Source organism: Lucilia sericata, unplaced genomic scaffold (genome assembly GCF_015586225.1).
Source record: "Lucilia sericata isolate MDLA Ls3-8-SP2 unplaced genomic scaffold, ASM1558622v1 Contig000066F_arrow, whole genome shotgun sequence".
NCBI classification, from domain to species: Eukaryota; Metazoa; Arthropoda; class Insecta; order Diptera; family Calliphoridae; genus Lucilia; species Lucilia sericata.
Window position 1 is genome coordinate 259,395 of NW_023994100.1, and position 20,704 is coordinate 280,098.

A 20,704-nucleotide genomic window follows, 5' to 3' on the forward strand; every position below is an offset into this window, starting at 1 on the left:
TTGTTTACCATTCTTTGCCCCTCCTGATAGTTGATGTTCTTCGTCCAAGTTTCAGGACCTTTATCCAGAAATTCGGTGTAATGTTAAATCTCTTGAACAACAGGTAAGTCTAACTTGTAATTAGGGCTGGGAGAGCTTATTCTAAGAATTTCGGCAGTTGTTTTTTTTAGTTTGGGTTGCATATTTCTGGAGCACTTCTCATTTTCTTGGGCCTCATGTTCTTGGGAGTCAGCTTAAAAGAGTTGTATTTTCAGACAGTAAATAGGTTTTGCCATCCACCGGGCATGCTGCACTGGACCTGGAGATCTAAAGTGCACATCTTTTCCGTCAATATGGCATGATATATTAATTCCAACTGTAAGAGTAGTCGTCTCTTGGCTGGCATTTCATTAGTTTTCTTTGCAGTTCTTCTTTGATATTCTCTACTTCTTCTTTGGGCAGTAGTTCCAAAACATTTTCGCCTACATCAAACTTGGATTTATTAATCGCCGACAATTCTTTTTGAAACCTCTTCAATATGTCTGGCTGAGGTCTCTATGTGCTTCAGGAACGCCCTAGAGATGTTCTTTAGTCCCATGAGATATCAGATATCAGGCAGTAGTTTTCCATCCCAGTGCACGCAGACAGCCTCGTTTTGGGATATCTTAAGTCTTAAGTCCAGTGAAGCAGTATGTGAAAAAATAGGCATAAAAAAACATTGTTGTGTGTTTAAAATTAACGGTATACCAAAGCAAACACATTTATATGAAGTGAGATTCCAAGTATTTGTACATAATAAGCAATAATAATACAAATAAGGCATCTGTGCTCTCAGGGGTACCTAGTCACGTTTTTAGGGATATTAGCTCTTTTTTTTCGGTTACACTACTAGTTACGGATTTATTGCGTAGAATATAAAATATTATAAACAGTATGGCCTTTAAATTGATTTATGACACGGACAAATAGTTTTAGCAGTTCCACAGATATGGGGTCGCCGAAGTCGCCGAACTGCCAAAAAATCAGAATTTTCAGAGCTTTGAGGCACCAGTGTCACGGGTTAACATCTTCCAATTGTGCTAAAACTTTGGCATTCCTAAAATCTGAAAGAAGGAAACATTTTAGGGGGATGCCTCCAAAAAAAAATCAGAAATTTTTTTACCATATGAGATAAAACCACCCTAAGGTACACACATTTTTGTATAAATACAAAGTTTAAAGTTCTTCATTACGGTTTAGATATTATCAAGGTACAGATTTTTTCAACAAGCATTAAATTTGAGATCGTATATTTTCTAAACTATTTATCAGATTTTAATTCTTTTAGCCCCTAATTAAAGCTTTTGTCTTTCAGTTTGACATACTATAGTTTTAACATTAAGATAGTCATATGAAAAACGTCTTTTAGTCTAGGATATCTCCATTTTTTTTATTCCTTTTCATAAAATTGCTTGTAGTGCACTGAACAATATAAACAAAATTCGGAATGGGACAATGAGGGGATCTCAACTAAATCAACTTTTAGTAAAGTAATCCACATCATTTCCATACAAATTTCAAAATTTTTTATTATTTGTTAAAAAACAATTTATTTTTGTTTCAAATTTTTAAGTTTATTTTAAAAACTTTCATTATCATGTAATAGCAATACAATAGCATTTTAAGTAACGGTTTTAAAGACGGTGATGTCATTGGAGGCAAGTACTTACCACAAACGATTAGAAGTAATTAGATAAAGTAGTCATTGCAAATCGCATGAAAAAACATATACAGCTTCTGTGTCTTCAGTGGCAAGATGACAAACGAATTAGAAAGTATTTGTATAACACATTATTAGTAAGACCTTATTAGACTACTTCTATGTAATCCAGACGATATGTAGTAGTCATTGAAAAGTATCTTGTTAGGTAAGTAATTACAATCGAAAGCCATAACCTAATTTTTGTGGGGATGTTCATCAAAAAATAAAACTAGAAATTTTGAAATTTTTATGGAAATTAGGTGGATTAATTTACTTAAATTTTATTTACTTGAGATCCCTCTGTGCCATTCTGAATGTGTTATATATTGTTGGGTGTACTCAACAATCTTATGTAAAGGGATAATGAAAATATATACAGTTACCGTCAAAATAATAGCACCACTTCGCAGTTCCATTTTCATTTTTTGATTACGTTACTATCCGTCAATATCATTCTCCATAATTTTGTAGTATTATTACTATAGTCTTATAAAGTAAAAAAAAATCCAAAGTTAATAAGTGCACAAAAAAATATATTGTGACGGCGAATAATTTTAGGATTTGATGATTTTGCTATTGGGATGAATAAAAACTTGTTGGAGAAAATGAAAACATTTTGTCGCAAGAAAATTTCCAACAATATTTTTTTTACCGCAACAACATGAAAGTATTTGAAGTTTTTTAACAGCAAAATTATTTGTTGCAAATATAATGCCTTTTGTAGTTAAAGGATTTCCTCTGAAATAACGGCAGATAAAAAATTGCTGTGTATAAATACAAAGTTTAAAGTTCTTCATTACGGTTTAGATATTATCAAGGTACAGATTTTTTCAACAAGCATTAAATTTGAGATCGTATATTTTCTAAACTATTTATCAGATTTTAATTCTTTTAGTCCCTAATTAAAGCTTTTGTCTTTCAGTTTGACATACTATAGTTTTAACATTAAGATAGTCATATGAAAAACGTCTTTTAGTCTAGGATATCTCCATTTTTTTTTTATTCCTTTTCATAAAATTGCTTGTAGTGCACTGAACAATATAAACAAAATTCAGCATGCTTATGTAAAGGGACTCTTATCCAATCCCTAGACCAGTTTTATGTTGACCGGGTGCTCCGTAACTGGATCAACCACATGCTAAGGAACAGATGGATAAGCTGCGAGATGTACGATATAACTATCAGGAACATTTTGTCACCTTTACTCTGGGTTACCACGATTAATAGCCTCCTAAGGACCCTAACCGAGAAAGGACTTAGACCTGTCTGCTATGCAGACGATGTCATAATACTTTTAAAGGGAAAGGATCCAAATTATTTGTGTAGAAGAGCTGAGGAGGATTGAATACGGCCTTGAGCTGGGCTCAACCGAGGGGCCTGAATGTTAACCCGGCAAAAACGGAAATCTGTCTTTTCACAAGAAAGACAAAAATTTCTACGTATACTGAACCTTGCTTCCAAGGCAAAAAAATACCTGTGACAGACAAAGTTAAGTACTTAGGTGTAATCCTCGACCGGAAATTAAAATGGAGGCACCACATAGAGGATATGATCAACAAGGCCCATCGGTGCTGGGCGATATGTAGGAGAACTATAAGCATGAAATGGGTCTTAGTCCTACTATGACAAATTGGCTTTATAAAAGTGTAATTAGACCAATTCTAGCTTATGCTTCAATAATCTGGTGGACTGCTTTAGACAAAAAGTGCAATATCAAACTATTACAGGGAGTTCAGCGTACATGCTGCTTGGGTATAAGTGGTGCCATGTGTACTACTTCAACTAAGGCTCTGGAAACGTTGCTAGATATTCCACACATTGAAACATATTTAAGATATGAGGCGGCGCTTACAGCCGAACGGCTCGTTACTTTAGGTGAACTGGCCAAAAACGGTTATAGGACACGTCATCAATGTATACTGGACACATCGGAAGGTTATACACAATCATCGGACGTGCCTGATCGTATACCAGACGCAGGATATGTCGGAAACTTTGATCCCAGATAGAATGTCCTGGTCAAGCGGAACATTAGAGCAAATACCAGTTGGAATCCGTTGTTACACGGACGGCTCTAAATTGGGGAACAAGGTGGGGCTGGGGTTCTATATTGAAGACCCAGAAACACCGTTTACCAAATCATAACACAAGCTTCCAGGCAGAAGTACGAGCAATAACGGAATGCGTAAATTGGATTAGAATAAATATGGCGCCCACAGCGCTTAATATATTTACCGATAGCCAGAAGGCAATTAGGGCGATATCAGGCGATAGAACTAAATATAAGACCGTATTGGATTGTAAGAAAGCTTTAACTGATACTCGGGAGTAGTCGGTAACGAAAGGGCGAATGTAATAGCTTTAAAAGGTAGGGAGCTCGATGTAGTTAACCTGACAAACGCGAAACCATTCGACGCAACAAAAGCTGAACTAAAAATATGGATGAGAGAATCCCATAAGGCCTCTTGGAATAATGAAACAGTGGGTAGAACCACGAAGATCCTATGGGGTGACCCTGATGAGAGCAAGAAGAAAAATCTCCTCGTACGTATTATGAGTGGACACACAGGATTACGAGCACATGTATGCAAAATGTATGGAAAAAAACTTTAAAGAATTAATTTGATTCTCTAAATTTAAACACTATTTATTCAAACGTACATAGTTAAATCGACACAAAATTTCATAAGGACCCACAATATTCATATATCTTTACCATGTTGGGACTGAGATTAATACCTATTTTTCAGTGTTACACACAGAATAATAAACCTGGTCCAGTGATGGTGGTGGAGGTTATAATAATCAAATTTTGAAAAGGTACAGAAGTTTTCCTTTCAGAAATCAAATTTACTTATAAATTTGCGACAATTAATTTTGTTTCTTAAAAAATTTAAATATTTTTAATAAAAATAATGACTTGATCAAGACTCAAACAACTGATGCTCCACTTCTCATTCCAATGTTCTACCCATAACACCACTGCCTTATTAAGTTCTTTAATAACTTATGTTTTTCATATAAAAATAATATATTTTTTTCTGTGTGTACAAAAAAACAGTTACCGAATTGTATAAAAAATTAAACAGTTACGTTTTCTCACTATTTCCAACCATAAATGTGAGAAATATCTACTCTAAACCAACTTTGTGATTCAAAAAGGACTGTTACATATTCAGATCGAAATTGTTTCTAGTCCGTAGTTATTTCCTAAAGTTTTCATCAAAGACTATAAATATATAAAGATGTTGCACACAGTGTATTTAAAATTGACAAAATTTTGTGCTTCTTAGTGATGAGGGGGCTAGGTAACAGGGAAGCTAAATCATCGTGCTCACCTCTCATGTTTACTGAGAGAATTAGAGATAACAAAAAGCACATACACATGTATATGGTACATTCCTATAGGAATGTACGTGTACATTGTAGTTATTTTTTCAGGAAAACACATTCAGGTTAAATAATATCAAAAACTAAAAGAAGTTTTGTTTCTATACAATTTATGTGCAAATAACCTGTGGAAAAGCAAATGTTACCGATTGTGTAATTGTAGGGTAAGAATACGTGTTTTATTATTGTAGAAATAAAACTATATCCGCGCCGAATTAGAATGTTATTTTTTAGACTATTCGATTATGTATATACGTACATATGTAATTACCAGGGAAACCAAAATATGCAAATGCATGTTTTTGGTGGTGCGTCGTATGGACTCATGGATAAGATATTTACACGATTCAGACCAATTTAAGAATTTTGGCATCGATTTGTTACAGCATATTTTTGCATATTTTACCCATAAGAGCATAATTTTGCATGATTTGACTTTTGTAGCATATTTAAGGCATATTTTCGAGTTTTTAGAGCATATTTTACTCTTTTAGTGCATATTTTGAAGTTTTTCATTTTTGTATATTTTTAATTTTCTTTTCAAAACTTTATTTAAATAAAATCAAATTTAATTTTTTTATTTTTTTAATTTTTTCGCCAATTTTATAATTTTGAAAAAAATTTGTTTCATTTGTAGAACTTGAAAATTGCAAAAAATACATTAGTCTCATGAAAACCAATGTTATAGTTTTTTATTCAATTGCTTTAGATTTCATGAGGCCAATCCATTTTTATCGTTTAAAAAATTTGTATTTATAACACTGTTAGTATGTCAAAAAGATACAGAAAACGCCGAGATACCTAAACTTAAATTTGGGTCATAGAAAAAAGTTTTTTAATTATAAAAAACTAAAAATATGTGCATAATTAATTCAAATGGACTCTAGTTTCATGTATTTATATATTTTTCTATGCGTGAACGTTTTTTTTAAATTTAAATAATCAAAAAACACCTCAGAAACAGTGTAAACTTTAAAACCAATATCTCCCGATTTTGACCCAACTTTTCAAAACGAAGTATGCCACTTGATTCTACGACCGAAAATTAAGTTCACGTGTTTCGGCGTTTTTCTGTGTCTTTTTGAAAGTTGAAATTTTACTTACAGTGTAATTATTGGATTTTATGACATCACCGATTAAAATGTCAGTTTAGAAGCTATGAATACAATTTGAAGAAATGTGTTAAACTTTGTCGTTTGAAATATGTTTTTTTGGGGACCAAATAGCTTCATGTTATTTATTGGTTATCTGAACGTAAAACTGAGTTCTATTAAACTAGTTTTTCAAACTATGCGATGAATCAATTATAAAAAAATCTTGTAGGATCAAATATGACGATGAATCAATTATAACAAAATCTTGTAGGATCAAATATGACATTAAATATTTATTATTTCATTACAATTTCAGTCTTTTTGAGCTTTTCAATGTTTAAAAAATAATAAAAAAAATTATTTTTGAGCATATTTTTTAAATTTTAAGAGCATATTTTCAGTTTTTTATGGCATATTTAAAGCGCTTAAAACACTTTTTTTAGAGCATATTTTCGGTTTCCCTGGTAATTACTATATGTAATTTTATAGACAGTTCAATTATGAACTTCTGTCTCTATTTTTGTATTGAATGAAGTTGTAATAACACGATTTTTTTGTTTAGTGTGACACTAAAAAACACAAGTTACGTGATATAATGCTTTTTATAGACCTAGATGAGTAGATGATTTTACCATTTTTAGAATCTTCAATATACCCTAAAAATCGGAAGCTATTGGAAAAAAACGTTTTTTGTTGACTAGACAGACCAAATAAATTATATCTCAAAATTTTCTTAACCGATTTAATATTTTTCAACTGTTTTGAAAAGAGTGTCCTTTTTAAAAAGTGTACACACTTTTATATTTTTTACGGAAATGTGTAAAGTATTTAGATCTGAATACAAATTTTTATATATTTTTTTTCATTTTTTTTACAATTCAAGATCATTTTTGACCCACACTTTATTTGAAAACATATTTTTTAAATATTTTTTTTAAATATTGGTCCAAATTTGGATGAGATAATTTTGATATCATGCATATGAATTTATAAACATTTATGATCTTGTTATGGCAAAGTAATAAGAATTTTAATAAATACGTCAATCTTGTTTATCCTTGTTAAGTTTATATTTGTTTATCCTTGTTAAGTTTATATTGTTTGTTCTAAGAAAATATTAAATTTCTATGTATTTTAAAATTTCTGATTCATGAATGTTAGTAAGTTAGTTAGTTTGAAATGAGGATGTTACATAAAATCCGAAGGAATACTTCTAGGCCTGCATCGGTCCCGTTGTGAACTTCCTAACCAATGCCTCAGGTGGGAATCGAACGCCAGGTCTGACTATAACATAAATCACTAACCTACTGAAGGCCAAACTAATTCATTTTTTTCTAAGAACTTATTTTTTTGTTATAGCTTTCTTACATTGTCAGGTGATAGATGCCTTACTAAAAGAAATATTCTGTAGACACAAGAAGTACATCCTGCCGCATTGCAAAATCGTTTCAATTTTACATGTTGCTAGAATGCTTTCTTAATAAGATGGTCTTTCGTTGAACGCCGTTGAAGTCTTTTAAGAAGGTCTTCCGTTGAAGACATATTAGAAGATCTTCAGTCGAAGGATTTGTAGAATTCCCTCATAATTTGTTTCATACGAAATGGGGTGTTATTTCCTTTTAATTTAGGGAGTTATATCATTTCGTTGATGCTTTTTTCATTGTTAAATTTGGAATTATTTCATAATGAAATAAGTTCCCAAATTTGAGGAATTTTTGTTTTGGGGAGTTATTTCATGGCGCCTTTTATACCATGTGATAAATGTAATATAACACCCTGTAACAATTTAAAAAAAAAAAGTTTTCACTCATAGAAAAATTGATATGCATGAGAAACTAGAGTCTATTTATAGTAGTTCTGCATACTCCGTTTTTTATAATCAGCTCTTATGTCCTTATAAAAGAACCCCAAAGTTCAAAGGACTGACAATTTCAAACAAATATTTTAAATATTTGTATATGTTGTTTCAAACAAATATTTTAAATATTTGTATATGTTGTATTATACTAATATTGGTATCAAATGAAAGCTGGGAATCTGTAAATTCTATCTGTATTATTATATATTAGATTAGATAAAAAATCTAAAAATAATTAAATTTAAAAAAGGTCTCATTTTCGAAACAAAATTTTTTAAATACTTTTTTGTGACAAACTTTCATTAAGCTCCCTTTTCATTTTTAATCCTGATATATTGAAGTAAATAATATTAATTTGCAGCAGAGATTCTAAGCTTCTTTTGTTATTGATACCAAATTTTGTATATAAATTTGGAATTCAATCTTTTAAAATCGTATGTCCCTTAAACTTTAAGGTCCTTTTACAGGGACATAAGAGCTGATTATGAAAAACTGGGTACACAGAGTTAATACAAATGGTCCATAGTATCCGGTACACATAGATTTTTTCATGTGTGAAAATGCATTTTCGATTAAACTACTTAATTTGTTAGAAATATATATTAGCAAAGTGCCGTTTCGAGAATTGGACCAGAAGGGAACAAAAAATGGCGAAAGTCTGACAAAATTAGAACTTTTGTGCTTTAAGGACGATTTTTTTTCTATTCTAAAGCCAAAATATTATAAACTATGATTTTGATAGTCTCAAACATACATACTTATGTACATATATTTAGAAATAACAGCCTTAGGGGAAACACGGGTAAATAAGGGAAATCTGTATTTGCTGCGTAAAAGTACTCAATAAATTCATATTTTCAGACAATTCAAACTACTTCAATGAATAAATAAAACAAATAAATAAACAAGTAAAAATTTATAGTTGGGCATGGCCGACCATATGATGCCCTACACCAGTGATTATGTTACAAATGTTGATTATTTTATAATAATAAAGCATTTAAGTTAATTTTTACCTTAATTCACAAATATTTTAACAATTTATTGACAAAAAAGGGATTTTCTAAAATAGGGTTATATGGGGGTAGGTGCTTAATATGGGCCTATCCTTATAAATTTTGGTAAAGGGATTACGTCTACATTAAAGTTATTTATGTACAATATCGCCGTAATATTAGTTAATAAGTGAATTTGAACCATCAAGTCCTTTTGTGAAGGGGACTTTATATGGGAGATGTGATCAAATGAGGGCCGATCTTATATAAAACTTTGCCGATTTTTGGTGTGATACAAGAACATTTAACACATTTATGAGCTCAAAAGCCATATTCAGGTGCGATTGTATGGGGGCTATGCGAAATAATGGTCCGATTTTAACCAAATATCATTTGTGTCAAATTTCATCAGATTATCTTGCAAACTGCGACCTGTTGCGTGCGCATAACGTTTTTAATTACACTTTAACGGCTGGAACGATTTTGGTTAAATTTGAAACATAGTTAGATATATAGATGTATGGTGTGATAGGCTATATTGTTTTCCAAAACTTGAATAAGAAGAGGCAAGAAGGAGTATGTGGATGAAAAAGGGGCAAAATTCGTACTTTTGGGAGTAAATGCTAATTATTGTCTATACTCAAGCAAAAACATTTCTGATTAAGCTTTTAAAGTGTCTGCAATATTATTATTATGTAGCAAAGTTCCGTTTCGAAATAGAAGAAAAGGCGAAAAACAGGAAAAATGTGTACTTCTATGTTTAAATTCTGATTTTTTTTTCGTTCTAAAGTAAAAATATTTTAGAAGATGAGTTTTTAGTTTCAGAGATATGTGTATTCAAAAGTCCACCCCTATAGGGAAAAACAGGAACAAAATTCAAACTAAAAGGGCAAAAACGGCTAATTATGTGTTCCTTTGCTACATTTTTTGTCCTTTTATGAAATTTGAGAAATATATATATTTTTTTTATTAATATTTTTCCGTAATCAGTCAAAAAATATGTTTTTCAAAAATGTTTTTGCAAAACATCATTAAAGAGGGATAGGTTCCTATTTAATGCGATTTTCTTAATAAATGTTCTACAACATCGATTTCTGAAATGATACAAAATATATTAAACAAAATACATAAATTTGAATAATTCAATGGAGAAAAAGGGTATGAGTAATATGTTTGGTACCTTTTATAAATATTGTTCAAATTCAATGAAATTTCTTTGATAGCTTTATAAGATCACAAAGAAATTGTAAGGAGTTTCTTCATAAGGAGACCTTCAGCGTTTTTTGAATCATGAAGAAGTTAGGAAAAAATTAGCAGATTTTTTAGTTTACTCTGACGGGAGAATACTTAAGTATAATGTTATGAAACATCTTAAAACCCCGGGCAACGCCGGGTACAAAAATCGAATCTTCGATGCGTTTTTTATTATAAAAGTTTACTCTTGCAAATGTTTTGTTAACGTTGTGAGCGGTTTTGGAAGATGTTGCCCAGGAAATAACAGACCAACATCTGGTCTGTAGAAACTTGCTACAGTGAATCAACTAAGTGTTTGCTTACCTGTTTTTAGAGAATTTCGTTTTTTGTTTATAGATAAAATTCAAAAAACAGATAAAAAGTAAATTTATGTTTTCCAATTAAAAATAGAGATTGTGTAAAATGGGAAAACCAAGAAAAAAGTATTAAAATACAAATTTTGGTGCATTTTTTGTTGCATTTTATTATTTTTCATCAGAATTTACAGCTCAATAAAGTATTTTTAATTTTTAGAATACCAATTAATTTCGTTGGGGTTTTCAAATTATTTTTTAACTACTTTTTTTGAATTTATTGTTTTATTGTTAAAAGGACACTTGTCAAGTAAAAACTATGAAGTTATTTGCGTTAAAACGATTTAAAGGAAAATAATGAGACAATTCCAATATAAACAAGTAAGAGTGCCAAATCTTAAATACCCTTCACCATAATAGTTATTACTAATTTTCAAAAAATATTTGAAATTTGTATTGAAATACAAAAACTATTTGTGATCATTTGTAACAATTTTTTGTTAATGAAAGACATTTTATTTTCCCTACTATATCATTATTATAGCAACAGCAAAACAAAAGGAACAACAACGCTAAACGAAATAAAACACACAAAATACACAACGCAATGAAACCAACAGACATCCAAACATACTAAACGAAATATGTACACAAAAAACAAAATAAACAAGGCAATGAAACCACAGACATCCAAACATACGAAACAAAATACACAACGCAATGAATAAGCAGTGTTGTTGTTGCTTATTTATCAAAGCATGAAACAATTTTTTTTCAGACGCTGTCTCGGAGTTTTGCTTATTATCCTTTGTTGAAGGGCGGATTCTCAGGCTTCAAAATGAGCCGATTTAACTATTGGACTCCTTTACAAGCATTGAAAACAGATGACAATGCTGAAAACACAGACACTCCAGTGCAAAATACAATTATTAAAGAATTTATTTCACCAATTAAAGTACTTTCACATAAAACCGATCAATTTCATAATATGTTTAAAAACTCCGGTATAACTGCGTACAGTATTAAAAAAATTTCAATTGGAATCAAAATAATTTGTGAAACAAAGGAAATCTATATATATAAAATTCTAACGTTACTGACTGACTGACTGACTGATTCACTGACTGATTCATCATCGCACAGCCTAAACGGTTGAAGCTAAAGAGCTGAAATTTGGACAGGAGGTTGGTCTCCCGCCAAATAGATCCACTAAGACGGGATTTTTGGAAATTCGAATGTTTAGGGGGTAAAAAAGGGTTAAAACGGGTAAATTCGGTAACGTTATATCTCCTAAACTAGAAAAGATACAAAAACAGTTTAAAGCTTATTGCCGTTCATTTAAAAAATAAACGGACAGGTGTCTGGTACTTTTTTAAAATTCGGCCCCTTTAGGGAATAAACGGGTAAAAACTGTATTTTGGTACTTTTTTCGCACCCCATGTATCTTTTAAACCAGTGCACATTCAAAACTCCTTCATAACTTAACAAAAAAATAAAAATATGAATTTAGTACTTTTTGGATATTCGGACGTTTAAGGGGTTAAAATTGTACCTATTTTTGGTACTTTTTTCATAAAACATTGTTTTTGGTTTATTAACTTATACATATGAATACATAATAACGGGCTCCCACTACGATGTTGCAACTTTTTGGAATAGAATTTTTATTTCGTTAATGGGGAGGAAAAAAGTACCAAAAGGGGTAAAAACGGGAAATTTGATTTTATTCAACCACAATGATCCAATTTAGATAAAATTTTTAAATTTAGAAACACTAAATATCCTAATGGGGTGTTATTTGGAACCCCGGTATCAAGTGATATTTTTTGGTACTTTTCATTCTCCAACTGGTCCTTTTTGAGTTTTCTATGATATTGAAATAGAAACATGAAATTAATAATAAAGGGACTTTTCGCTACTTTTTCGTTCTACACAGGTACTTTTTTGAATTTTCTTTAAAATTAAACCTAGAAACATGAAATTAAGCATGTAGAGCTCGGAGTAAATGAGAATCTATAAAATGGGACTTTTTGGTACTTTTTCGTTCTTGAAAAGGTACTTTTTGAATTTTCTATAATATTGAACCTAGAAACATGAAATTAAGCATGTAGAGCCCTTAGTAAATAAGAATCTATAAAAGGGGACTTTTTGGTACTTTTTCGTCTTTCGACTGGTACTTTTTGAGTTTTCTATAAAATTTAACCTAGAAACATGAAATTAAGCATGTAGAGCCCGGAGTAAATGAGAATCTATAAAAGGGAACTTTTTGGAACTTTTTCGTCCTTCGACTGGTACTTTTTGAGTTTTCTATAAAATTTAACCTAGAAACATGAAATTAAGCATGCGGAGGCCTTAGTTAATGAGAATCTAGAAAAGGGGACTTTTTGGTACTTTTTCGTCCTTCGACTGGTACTTTTTGAGTTTTCTATAAAATTTAACCTAGAAACATAAAATTAAACATGTAGAGCCCTTATTAAATGAGAATCTATAAAAGGGTACTATTTGGTACTTTTTCGTCTTTCGACTGGTACTTTTTGAGTTTTCTATAAAATTTAACCTAGAAACATGAAATTAAGCATGTAGAGCCCTTAGTAAATGAGAATCTATAAAAGGGTACTTTTTCGTCTTTCGACTGGTACTTTTTGAATTTTCTATAATATTGATCCTAGAAGCATGAAATTAAGCATGTAGAGCCTGGAGTAAATGAGAATCTATAAAAGGGGACTTTTTGGTACTTTTTCGTCCTTCGACTGTTACTTTTTGAATTTTCTATAATATTGATCCTAGAAGCATGAAATTAAGCATGTAGAGCCTGGAGTAAATGAGAATCTATAAAAGGGGACTTTTTGGTACTTTTTCGTCCTTCAACTGGTACTTTTTGAGTTTTCTATTAAATTGAACCTAGAAACATGAAAATAAGCATTTAGAGCCCGTAGTAAATGAGAATCTATAAAATTTAACCTAGAAACATGAAATTAAGCATGTAGAGCCCTTAGTAAATGAGAATCTATAAAAGGGGACTTTTTGGTACTTTTTCGTCCTTCGACTGGTACTTTTTGAGTTTTCTATAAAATTTAACCTAGAAACATGAAATTAAGCATGTAGAGCCCTTAGTAAATGAGAATCTATAAAAGGGGACTTTTTGGTACTTTTTCGTCTTTCGACTGGTACTTTTTGAGTTTTCTATAAAATTTAACCTATAAACATGAAATTAAGCATGTAGAGCCCGGAGTAAATGAGAATCTATAAAAGGGGACTTTTTGGTACTTTTTCGTCCTTCGACTGGTACCTTTTGAGTTTTCTATAAAATTTAACCTAGAAACATGAAATTAAGCATGCGGAGGCCTTAGTTAATGAGAATCTATAAAAGGGGACTTTTTGGTACTTTTTCGTCCTTCGACTGGTACTTTTTGAGTTTTCTATAAAATTTAACCTAGAAACATAAAATTAAGCATGTAGAGCCCTTATTAAATGAGAATCTATAAAAGGGGACTATTTGGTACTTTTTCGTCTTTCGACTGGTACTTTTTGAGTTTTCTATAAAATTTAACCTAGAAACATAAAATTAAGCATGTAGAGCCCTTATTAAATGAGAATCTATAAAAGGGGACTATTTGGTACTTTTTCGTCTTTCGACTGGTACTTTTTGAGTTTTCTATAAAATTTAACCTAGAAACATGAAATTAAGCATGTAGAGCCCTTAGTAAATGAGAATCTATAAAAGGGTACTTTTTCGTCTTTCGACTGGTACTTTTTGAATTTTCTATAATATTGATCCTAGAAGCATGAAATTAAGCATGTAGAGCCTGGAGTAAATGAGAATCTATAAAAGGGGACTTTTTGGTACTTTTTCGTCCTTCGACTGGTACTTTTTGAGTTTTCTATTAAATTGAACCTAGAAACATGAAAATAAGCATTTAGAGCCCGTAGTAAATGAGAATCTATAAAAGGGGACTTTTTGGTACTTTTTCGTTCTTCAAAAGGTACTTTATGAATTTTCTATAACATTGAAAATAGAAACATGAAAGTATGCATGTAGAGCCTGGATTAAGTGAGAAACTATAAAAGGGGACTTTTTGGTACTTTTTTGTTCTTCAAAAGGTACTTTTTGAATTTTCTATAATATTGAACCTAGAAACATGAAATTAAACATGTAGAGCCCGAATTAAGTGAGGACCTATAAAAGGGGACTTTTTGGTACTTTTTCGTTCTTCAAAAAGTACTTTTTGAATTTTCTATAATATTGATCCTAGAAGCATGATATTAAGCATGTAGAGCCTGGAGTAAATGTGAATCTATAAGAGGGGACTTTTTGGTACTTTTTCGTTCTTCAAAAGGTACTTTTTGAATTTTCTATAATATTGAACCTAGAAACATGAAATTAAGCAAGTACAGCCCAGATTAAGTGATAACCTATAAAAGGGGACTTTTCGGCACTTTTTCGTTCTTCAAAAGGTACTTTTTGAATTTTCTATAATATTGAACCTAGAAACATGAAATTAAGTACGTAGAGCCCGGAGTAAGTGAGAACATATAAAAGAGGACTTTTTGGTAATTTTTCGTTCTTCAAAAGGTACTTTTTGTGTTTTTTATAACATGAAATTAACCATGTGGAGCCCGGAGTTAATGAGAATCTATAAAAGGGGACCCTTTGGTAATTTTTCGTTCTTCAACTGGTACTTTTTTAATTTTCTATAATATTGAACTTAGGAACATGAAATTAAATAAAAGAGGTCTTTTGTTGCTTTTTCGTACTTCATTGGTACTTTTTGAGTTTTCTAAAATATTGAATATATAAACATAAATTTAAATAAGGGACTTTTTGATATTGCAGATATATATACATTTACAATAATATTTATTTTATTCCATTACGATGAGGGTAGCGAAGCACACTGGGTATAGCTAGTATTTAATAAAATTGTAAAAATTTTAACAGAGCATAATTGTCAGTTTTTTGCACATGAATCAAAGCATGATAGACCTTTTAAATTTGTTTTGTTCGGATTGGATGGTAAAACAGAAGAAGAAGTAAAAAAAGAATTAATTTTGAGAAAATATAAATGTACTAATGTGAAAAAAGTAGAAAAGACATATAATGAGTATGTCGATACTCTTTATATTGTTTATTTCGAAAGTGGATCTGTTAAATTACATGATTTAAAACAAAATGTTAAAACTCTCTTTCATATGGTAATAAAATGGGATTATCAAAGAAGAATTAAAAACAAACCAGTACAATGCTACAATTGTCAAATGTTTGGGCATGGTGAAAAAGGTTGCTCTATTAAAACGAAATGTGCATTCTGCTCAGGTAGACATAAGACATCAGATTGCAGTAACAAAGATAAAGTTAAATGTGCAAATTGTAATAATGCACACACGGCTACTGATAACTCATGTCCAGTAAGAGAATCATTTCTACACATCAGAGAAAATATCCAACAAAAAAACAAGTAAGAAAGTATAGTCGGGCGTGGCCGACCATATGATACCCTACACCAGTTATGAATATTAAATGTCATTTATTTTTCATAATATCGCATTTATCTTCAATATTCCCTTGTTCCGATACATTTAAGCAATTTATGGATGAAAAACTAATTTTCTGAAAGAGGCTTTATATGGGGGCTAGGGGCAAATATGGACCAAGCCCGATAAAATTTTGTGAATATATTTATATTTACATAATATTTTATTGTGCTGAATTTCATCGCGATATTTGTGTTTATAAGTTAATTTGGGACATTCAAGTAATTTTCTGAAGGGGACTTTGTATGGGAGCTAGGGTCAGATGGGGCCCGATCTTTATGAAATTTGGCAGGGTTATCAAGACTTCCATAAAACTTAGTTGTGCCGTATTTTATCGATATATCTGTATATTTAACATAATTATGAGCTCAGAAGCCCTTTTCGGGCGGTTCTGTTCTATGGGGGCTAGGTGAAATAATGGACCGATTTTAACCATTTTCAATAGGCTTCGTCCTTGGGTCAAATAAAACGTGCGTGCCAAATTTCATCCAATTATCTTGAAAATTGCGACCTGTAGCTTGCGCACAAGGTTTACATGGACAGCCAGCCAGCCAGACGGACGGACGGACATAGCTTAATCGACTCAGAAAACGATTCTAAGCCGATTGGTATACTTTAAGGTGGGTCTAGGACGAATATTTTTATATGTTACAAACATCAGCACAAATCCAATATACCCTCCCCACTAAAGTGGTGTAGGGTATAATAAACGGTCATCGGCTCTCACTAAAAGAAATAGTCAAAATAAATTTAACAATAATGCAACAACATCGTTTGATAAAGACTCTTTTCCCCACTTACCGAACACAACTAGGCGATATGAAACCGTTACAAATATCTGGCAAAATTCTCCAAATAATAATGTTAAGAGTAACAACTATCAAAATTCAAATAATCTCTTCACTGCAGATGAAATCAATCAGCTGACTTTAGAAGTACTAAGCAAATTAAAAAATTGCAAATCCAAAGAAGATCAATTTAATGTTATCACACAATTAGCTATAAAATATTTATATACTAAATAAGATAAAATGGCAGGTCAATTAAATATCATATTTTGGAATTGTAGAAGTATAAGAAACAAGTATTCAGAACTTTTATATGACAATAATGTAGATTTATGCTTTCTTTCGGAAACCTGGTTATCAAATTATCTAAATATACCACAAATGGGTTATTATTGTGTTCGTTTCGATCGGGTAGATCGTATTGGTGGAGGTGTTGCAGTTCTTGTTAAAAGTGATCTTGGGGAATTTAAATCAGTTTTTGTTAAAACGAAACTGATTGAGAATGCACAGTGGGGCAGAATGGAAATTTTTTGGAAACAAATCTGATATTTCTAAACGGCTGATCCGATCGGGATCGGGCGTGAGCGTAGCCAAGGAGTATTCGAGTTTAAGTTTTGAAGATGAACCCTGCAGATGCCCCAGGGACGGCGCTGTGGCGGCTCAAAGTAGGGTACCAACGACATGTAAAATTTTTAAACTCGTGCCATTTTTGTTTTTCACCCAAATACAAAGATTTTTATATTTTGTGAAAGCGCTCGACGAGATCTTGAAAAAACATGCTTGGACATACTACTTATCTCTTATAATATCCGAGTTATAGGCATTTAAAAATTTAGTGATACAAAATTTACCATACCTTGGTCCGCCTTTTTTTGAATACCGGGCGTAATTTTGGACCAAATTTTTTTTTGTTAGTTAGACAACAAAATTTCCAATAATATACAAAAAATTTCAGATCAATATCGTTTACAGATCCAAAAATATACGTTTTTTAATTTAAAAATTCAAAAAATTTTAGATTTTTGGCGTTTTTTTGCCAAAAATGTGTCTTAACTCTTTTATTAATAAAATAAAATTTTTATTAAGAACATATAACAATTTTATAGTTTTCTAAAAGGTATCTTTACGCAGAACGCTTTGGCGTAAAAAACTTGTCCTATTTTTTGAAAATGTTGCCACTGCGTCCTTCCGAATATGACCTATTTTTTATCAAAACTTCAACTTTGGGCGACATGTTCTAAAATCCCAAAGCTGGGATCAGAAAACTGAAAGCAGTTTTGGAAACCTCAATATGTTTTCTATTTACACCAAAAGTATTTTCCCAGCCCTGAAAGAAATGTGGACCCTATGGGCAAAAAAGTAAAAAATCCCATTTTTGGGATTTTCATTCCTATTTTTGGGAATTGCGGGATGCCCTTTGACCTTTTCAATTTTTTTTTTTGCATATTCTTATTTGAAATGACAAATTTAACAAGCGTTGAAAATTTCATTGAGTTTTGTTCATAAATAAAGATTTTGTCATATATTACATATTTGTTTAATTTCTAAAACTATGATTTATATCAAAATTTTAATAGGATCGCAGATAGCTACAACAATTTAGTCCATATTTATCCCTTAATATTATTTTTTAGTTAGATATGGAAATTCTCGACCCTTTACAAAAAATTTCAAGCCAATATCTCAATTACATTCAAAAATATGTTCATTTAAACCTGTGTCCTTTAATTTCATCTTTTTCATATTTTAGTATTAAGTATGACAGAACATACATTTGGTGTTGAATAAAATATTTGGACAATTTTTAAAAATTATTTAGTTAATTATTTTATTATAATATTGTATATAAATTAAAAAAAATTATAATTTTATTATGAGCCACGCACAACAACACCTAAATCACCCCACACAAATTACCTTTCCCGCCCACCGAAATATAAAACACAATTTAATACAATATCATCAGTTAGTATAATAGCTTTTTTTATTTGAACTGTTTATCTTAAACATAATACAATTAATTCTTACAACCTACTTATATAGTTAATTCCTAACACTACTTATTTTCTATAAAATAATCTGTCATATCGGTATACATATCCAGAAGGTAATATAAGTCCTTTAAATCTTCCTTGTTTTGAGATGATAGAGTTTCATAACAAATCTATCTTTTTCGCATAGTTGAAAGAACAGGATCAGAAGATAGAAGTAAACTATTAAAAATATCATCATTCTGTGATTGCCTGGATCATTTTCTTGAGCTGAATAGTTGAACATGCTTAAAATCTCGATTCCTCGCTTCCTGGGCTTCTTCTGTTAACTCTCCAAGTGGAAGAATATTCGATTCAATTATTATTTGACCATGACACAATACTTTGTGTACTGTTGGTATTAGTTCCCTCCATGGATACAGAGATACAAGTAATTTAGAAATTTCAGATGTGTATTCCCCAAATCGATTTTCATTAATTTTATGTTTACTATTCAGTGCCATTAAAATAGTTTTAACTCTTCGAAGCAACTCCTTGTCGATTCCAGTTATTTTTGAAGTAATTTCAAAATCACGAAAAAACCTTCTCGACGTATTACCGTCATTTGTACTACCGCAACTTGAAAGTGGTTTGTCGATGTTTAATCCCATCTGAACTTTAAATTCTTCTTGGATTCTGCTTTTTTCCGCAGCTCTCAGTTCTTTCAATTCTTCATTATTTTTTGTTGATTTAGTAGGATAGTTTGTTTTTTTTTTCCTGGATCGCCTTGTATGATGGTAATATATTGTGTCCTTTTTCATGCAGAGCTTTCCTTAATATTTGGTACTTATTTCGACTGAGACCCAGTTCCAACATAAGCGCTATTGCTTCCTCTTCAGTAAAATTTGATTATGATGTTGGAGTTGGTATACTTTCCACAATTCGCTTAAGTCATTTTGGTGATGCATTAGGAAGAATAGTTGCAATATGTACGACATCCATATGTTGGTTTTCCTTTTTCAGCATTTCGTTAAATGTATCAGCAATTTCCTCATTTGAGATTGAAAAAAGTTTTTGTGTGACCCTCTTTTTTTTGACCTTGAACATAAGTCTTCGTATGTCTTGCAAGGCGCTCCTGTTGATGTGTTGTAAGTTGAGATTTCCGTAGTAGTTTCCATCAACTACAAAATTTTAATCGAAATTTCTTTTGATTTCCATCCACAGACTTACTTTTTACATCAAAAAGTTTTAAAAAGTTTTCAATTTTTGATATGCCTGTTTTGTCTACTTTTCTACTATATGTAGTTTTTATATAATTTGAAATGTCTTCAATTCTTTCTGGCCCTTTTGAAGATACACTCCATAAAACGGAACACAACTCTTCGTACTTTAATGTAATCTTCATTGTAGATTTATTAAATATGGTACTTAAAATCTAAGAAGTTTACTTATATACCAATTCTTGTCATTTCCGATACAGGTATTCCAAAGTGAAAAATTACGAATTGTCTACCTATTAACATTTAGTACTATATTACTATAACCTGTAATTCATAATAGGACCTTTCAATTATAAGGATAAGCAAACAAATAGAAAATAGGTAAATATAAGATTTAAATATGTTCTGTCATACTTAATACTAAAATATGAAAAAGATGAAATTAAAGGACACAGGTTTAAATGAACATATTTTTGAATGTAATTGAGATATTGGCTTGAAATTTTTTGTAAAGGGTCGAGAATTTCCATATCTAACTAAAAAATGATATTAAGGGATAAATATGGACTAAATTGTTGTAGCTATCTGCG

General features: G+C 31.0%; 1 protein-coding gene across 3 annotated transcripts in view; it reads right to left on the reverse strand.

The window, feature by feature from the left end:
- Positions 1–20,704, reverse strand: part of LOC119616296 (zinc finger protein 608) — a 426,494-nt gene that overhangs the window by 234,298 nt on the left and 171,492 nt on the right. The window lies entirely within an intron of this gene.